Source organism: Hevea brasiliensis, chromosome 14, assembly GCF_030052815.1.
Source record: "Hevea brasiliensis isolate MT/VB/25A 57/8 chromosome 14, ASM3005281v1, whole genome shotgun sequence".
Taxonomy (NCBI): domain Eukaryota; kingdom Viridiplantae; phylum Streptophyta; class Magnoliopsida; order Malpighiales; family Euphorbiaceae; genus Hevea; species Hevea brasiliensis.
The window spans coordinates 69,063,569-69,070,374 of NC_079506.1; the positions used below are offsets into that span (position 1 = coordinate 69,063,569).

At 35.7% G+C, this 6,806-nt stretch overlaps 1 non-coding gene across 1 annotated transcript; it reads left to right on the plus strand.

The window, feature by feature from the left end:
- Positions 1-2,399: 2,399 nt before the first annotated feature.
- On the plus strand, positions 2,400-2,506 carry LOC131173643 (small nucleolar RNA R71). The gene has a single exon (XR_009143956.1). It is a non-coding gene; the product is annotated as a small nucleolar RNA R71 (small nucleolar RNA).
- The last annotated feature ends 4,300 nt before the right edge of the window (positions 2,507-6,806 follow it).

Below are 6,806 nucleotides of genomic sequence, written 5' to 3' on the forward strand. Positions count from 1 at the left end.
AAATTGCTCTATGGTATGGAGAAGAGGGAAAATCCATCATTAAAGTTACTATTACCTTGCCTAAAATCTCAAAAATTCAATCTAAAATAGAAAAGTCATTTCAAGGACAAAGCACTTCTCTCCGAGAGTTAATATAGAATCATGAATCAAGCTTATGAGAACAAATTTTATTTTATTTATTTTTGTTTTATTTTTATTTTTATTTTTATTTTTTTATTTTTTTTCTTAACAATTAAAAAGATTGCAGCAACAAATTTCTCCTCCCTCACACTTAAAACTTACATTGTCCTGAATGTAAAGCCCAAATGCAAAAGAAAAGACAAAAAATGCTAGAAAATAAAATAAAATAAGGGAAAGAAAACAAATCTGATTGTGGCTAACAAGTCACCCATGGGTTGCCTCCCAAGAAGCGCCTTTGTTTAACGTCATTAGCTCGACATGGCAAAACTCCTTAATCCACTGAATGCTTCTGAAACCACTCATAAAATGGCTTGAGTTCATGACCGTTGACGTTGAACACTTTGTTAGTCCCTAAACTTTGAATTTCAACTGCACCATAAGGAATCACATTAGTAATAACAAAGGGTCCAATCCAACGAGAACGCAACTTACCAGGCATTAGCTTCAATATGGAATTATACAATAAAACTTTTTGCCCAATCACAAACTGCTTCCTTAGTTTATCATGGAATGCCTTTGTCTTTTCTTTATAGATCCTAGAATTCTCATAAGCCTTAAGGCGAATTTCCTCTAATTCATGCAATTGTGATTTTCTTTCTAACTCATCCTCAAAAACATCCTGCAAAAATGTATCAACAACATTAATAGAAAAGACAAAATGATCATCAGCAGGATACTTCATGACATCAAAGATATTAAATTTGATAGTCTCTCCATCAAACTCCATAGTTAAGGTACCCTTATCCACATCAATTTTTGTCTTGGCAGTTTTTAGGAAAGGTCTTCTAAACAAAATCAAAGCTGAATTTGATGAGAGAGCACTATCATCCTCCATATCCAGAATGTAAAAATCTACAGGAAAAATCAATCCTCCAACCTACACCAACACATCCTCAACTACTCCCAATGGGTAAACATTAGAACGATCAGCTAATTGAATAATGACACTGGTTTCTTTCAAAGGACCCAAATTTAAAGTTTGAAAAACTGAATTTGACATAATATTAATAGATGCTCCTAAATCTGCCATTGCACTTTCAAATTTAGAATCACCTATTCTGCAGGGAATAGAAAACGAACCTGGATCCTTACACTTAGGGGGTAATTTTTGCTGAATTAATGCTGACACATTTTCCCCCACACTGATCTTCTCATTATTCCTCAACTTGCGCTTTGCAGTGCATAATTCCTTAAGGAATTTAGCATACCTGGGGATTCGTTTGATCGCATCAAGTAAAGGTATATTCACCTCCACTTTTCTGAAAGTCTCCAAAATTTCTTTCTCTTGTTCTTCTTTCTTATTTTTAGCCAACCTGCATGGGAATGGAGGAAGAACAGAATTATTAACCTTATTCAGTTTAGGTTCAGTATTTACCTCAACTTTAGAAACTTCAGGAACTTCAGACTCTTTTGCTCCTTGCTTCTTCTTTTTTATTGGCTCATGTGGAGTCTAATTATCAACTTCTTTCCCACTCTGCAACAGTATACTTGCATTTTCTCTAGGGTTCATGACTGTTTGTGATGGGAGTTTTCCAGAACTTTGAGCTTCTAGCTTACTCACAGATGAGGCTAATTGACCAATCTGCCTCTCTATGTTTTGAATGCTATTTCTGGTCTCCTATTGCAACTGTTGTGTATTGTTGGCCAAAGCCTTAACAATTTCATCAAGTGACATGCCTTGATTTGAGGGAGGCAGAGGTGGAGGTGGTTGATTCACTTGTGATCTTTGCTGCTAGTATCGGTTTTGCACCGGTTAATTCCCATAACTCAAGTTGGGATGATCTCGCCATCCTGGACTATAAGTATTAGAAAAGGGATCATACCTGTGTTGTGGCTGTCCATAATTTCCTACTGCATTAACATGTTGCATTGATTCATCCTCTTGTAATGCAGGGCACATGTCAGTAGCATGACCTGAACCCAAACAAATCCCACATACCTTAACAGTTTGCATTTTCCCTACAGCCAATTGCCTCACCAAAGAAGTTAAATCAGAAATTTGTTTCTCAAGGTTAGATGTACTTACCTCATTAACCTTAATAGGTGTGTGATCCATTCTCATTCCAAACTGCTGAGAATTTGCTGCCATGTTAGTAATAAGCCTCCTTGCCTCTTCTAGTGTCTTTTCAACCAAAGCTCCTCCACTTGCAGCATCTATCATACTGCAGTCCATTGGTAGAAATCCCTCATAGAATTACTGAATCAAAAGCTACTCACTTATTTGATGATGGGGACAACTTGCACACAGTTTCTTAAATGGTTTCCAATACTCATACAAGCTCTCTCCATTGTACTGTCAGATGCCACAAATTTCTTTTCTTATGTTGGCAGCACGGGAAGCAGGAAAATACTTCTCCAGAAATATCTGCTTCATTCCATTCCATGAGTTGATAGATCCAGAAGGAAGGTAATACAACCAATCCTTAGCTGTGCCCTCCAGTGAGAAAGGGAAAGCTCGAAGCTTGATTTGATCCTCTAAAACTCCTTGAGGTTTCATGCTAGAACACACAACATGAAATTCCTTTAGATGCTTATGTGGATCCTCACCTGCAAGACCATGAAACTTAGGCAACAAATGGATTAGTCTAGATTTCAACTCAAAAGCAACATTTAAAGTAGGGTATTGAATACACAAAGGCTGTTGGTTTAGATCAGGAGCAGCCAACTCTTTCAAAGTTCTAGCAACCATGGTTTCGTTTTCAGAATTTGAATCCAAATCCGAATCTGAACTTAACTCCCTTGGAGATTGGACTCCTTCAGATGTACTCGGAATCTGCCTAGCTCTCTTAGCAAATTTTCTCAACCGTTTAGCTTTTTTTTCTACTTCTGGATCAAAGATCAATTCACCAGATTGAGAAGTTCTTGTCATAAACAAAAAGAAATCAAAGTAAAAATAGAAAAATGCCTCAAAACCCTAGAAAACAATCGAATTTGGCCTCAAAAAGGTGGGGCCAATGAATCTTATAGATTCATTGGTTCTGATCAGAACATCGTTTCCTTCAAAATAGGCATGGGCCACCCTCCAAATTCAACCAAAATCCTTAATGAACAGTAACAATGAACAGTAACACCGTAATTATTTTATTTTTTTCCATTTCCAAAAACCTGAAAATAGCAACAACTCACAAACAAAATTAATAACATAATATCTAACACCAGAAACACGAAATCAAATAAACTTCAGTTCCCGACAACGGCACCAAAATTCTTGATGGGTGTCGAATCCACCAGAAATTAAATTAGCTGAAATTACCAGTAATGAAGTATTTTCTGCAGCAAGTAGTAAATCCAGGTCGAACCCTAGAGACTGAATTATTAGTTTTTGTGCACTTATGTGTAATGGAAAACGAAAGAAACAAAGATTGGGGGGGGGGGGGGGGTGTTTGTAACATAAAATCAGAAGAAATCAGAAATTCAAGAACTAAATATGAAAATCTCAATTTAAACAAACTTCAGTCCAAGGTAATTCGCATTCCAATGCATTGATTTGATCATAGACAAAAGAAATACAATTATCTCTTATTGAATACTTAACGTAGATTTACCAAACAGCGAGGTAAGCTCCTGACTTCCCTATACTCATCAATTTAAGCCCAATACTCTTATTGACGCTAATTATTAACTGAGTTGGTATTAAGCAATCCTCATTAAATTAATAACTGCTTTAAGAAAAGGAAGTAGTTAAGCTAAACAACAATTTATGAAGTATAAATCATTTAATCCACCCTATTGTTTCCTTAGGTTATTATCAAAAACTTGGATTATAATCAATAAAACCTAATTGCTACTCATGTTCAATCTTACATAACAATTACGGATTATGAAGATGAACTAGCAATTGATCAAATCAAATAATTAACTAATAGGCCTTTTTAGCAAATCATTCAACGGATCAAAAATAATTAAATAAAAAAATAATAGATATTCAAAAAGACATAAATCAAATTAAGAACCTGGTCTCACAAATCACACACAAGAACTTGAATCCCTTGAATTGAATTAAAAACTTAGCCACTCATGTTCATGGCTTATAGAAAATTAAAGAAGAAATAAAGAAGAAATCTAGAATGTAAATGGAGAACGAAAGTCTGAATTGAGATGCTCTTAGTTGCTGTCCAAAGACGTATTTATACTAAAAAAACCTAATCCCAAAGATAGGAACTAAACCAAACTAGGAAAGGTTTTGAAATTCAAGATACAGATTTTCAGCCTGCATTCACGTTTCTGGAATCAAGGCAGATTTTTAGCAACTTTCTTTCCGAATCTGCCTCTACCCTCTTCAGGAAAGTTGTAGCCCTATTTCTTAGCTTTCCAACGGGTACTCATGGACCCAAATCCGAGGTCTACAGCCTAAGTTATGGCCCAAAAATTGGGACTGGTTCAGTCAGACAGTCTAGCCCATTGTGACAACTTCATTACCGTTTTTGACAATTAAAATGGCTTCATCTCTCATCCAGCCCCTCATAGAAGTTATAGAGGTGGCTCTTAAGGTTCAATTGGACTTGGCCTTGCTTCATTTGGACGTCTAAAACTCTAGATACAAAATAAATATTGAAACTGGTCGTGACCCATCGAGTCTGGGCTTTTGCAATAGATCCATAGCTCATTTTATCAACCTTGGAGACTGTTTTGGGCTTTGGTCCCTCTTTATCATTTGAAGTGCTCTATCTTAGCTTTTCAATGGATTAAACAGCAATCAATTTGGAGACCCACAACTTTAGAAACACCTGAAAAATACAGCAAAGGTCAAACACTGAAAATTTATCCATTTAACACAATTATTCCACAACTATCTAAAAATATGTCTAAATGATAAATATATTTTAACCAACTAAATTAAATATAAAAAACACACTAAAAATACTAAATGTGATGGGAGTAAAATTAATAAATTATGCATTTATCATGTATATATGGATATGGATAGGACGGGTAGAAGCTGCTGGAACTTGACTCTCTGGAGCCCAAATTTTATTATGGTTAAGTCAGGGTAGGCATGGCTTTGAGTTGATTTCGCTGGCCCCCGCATTTGGATATTAAGAGAAAGTTAGGCTTTGAGTTGATCTCGTTGGCAGAGGTTGGAGCTAAGAGAGCTGTATAGGGGATCAACTCTTATATATATGTGTGTGTGTGTGTGTGTGTGTGTGTGTGTGTGTGTGTGTGTGTGTGTGGATGTGACACACGAGTGTGTGAGTGCTCCAAATTGCCTTTGATGTGATTATGACTTGATTTCTTGGAAATGTGTGAAGATTATGCATTTCACTCTTAGGACGCACTAGACTTAGATAGTTATAGAAATTGTAAGTAAAATAAATATCTTACTCTATGAGTCGAACGCTCACTCTTGTTCATTAAATTTTTCTAGGTTAGAGAAGAGCTTATTCTCGTGTTTAACCTGCTTTCTTCCTCACAGGTCCATTAATTTCTATTTCCATAATTTGTATTGTTAAATTTGAATTTTAGATCTCTGCATACGTAGAACCATTTCATTTAGCTTGGGATTATAAGATTAATTATTTTGGGGTTATAAACTTATTAATCTATGTATGTATAAATGTATGGATGGATGACTTGTTGGATGAGGGAGTTGGACTCCCATTTGATTTTATATTGATTTGCAGATGATTGTAAGGGTGAGTTGAGCTCCCCAAATGGTTTTATTTTGAGATTACAGGTCGGGTGAGTTAAGAACTCCCCGTTAGATGGTCCATATTATGACCGAACTCTGTCCGGTTGATTTCTTAAAATTGAGCTCAAAATATGGGCTTTATGGATGGGTTAGAGATTAGGTGGGCTTACAACAGGCTTCGGGGGCCTTATACTGACCCAAGTCCTTGTAACACCCTCACTTTAGATAGTCCGTACGTTCTACTGTTCTGATGACCAATGTCTAACCGGACAGCTAGAATATCTGGAACTATATATAAACTAGAGTGAGGAGTCATAAATAACCCAAATAATAGTAAGGAAAAATTTAGAAAAATTTAAGCTATGAAATACACCAAGGTTAAATGAACCGGTGCCCCTGTGATGGGTGACCCTAACGGGAAGTTGTTGTCTTCACAGCTAGTAGCCCTAAGCCCGAGAGAAATTCTGTGAAATAATTTTTAGGACTCCAGAGAAGAGTCATTGAGGTTTCGATGGCACTAGAATGCCAAGAAAATGCTTAGAAAAATTTTTAAATCGGTACAGACAAATTTAGTATGTTAAGCAAAATGAAGGGCATTTTGGTCATTTCGTCTTCAGAGATGATTTTTGACCAACTTGTCCATTTAAGTAAGTGAATTATATGACATAAAATATGAATAAATATTGCTAAAAGTTAAATTAAAAATGAGTAGGAAAGAAAAGAAAAGAAAATGAATAAAAATTGGAATTATGACATAAGATGATGTCATTTAACATGCCTCCACCAATCACAATGCAATAAGCTTTCTTAAAACAATTAAAAGAGATAAAAATAAAAGAAAAAAAATCAGATTTTCCTTCTTCTTCTTCAGCTTGCTGAGACACTTCCAGGAGCCTTCCACCATTGATGAATTTTTGAGCTTTATTTCCTTCCTTATCTCACCCCAAACCTACTAGTTGTCTTCACAAAAATTAATCCTAGCACCTTGAACAACCCC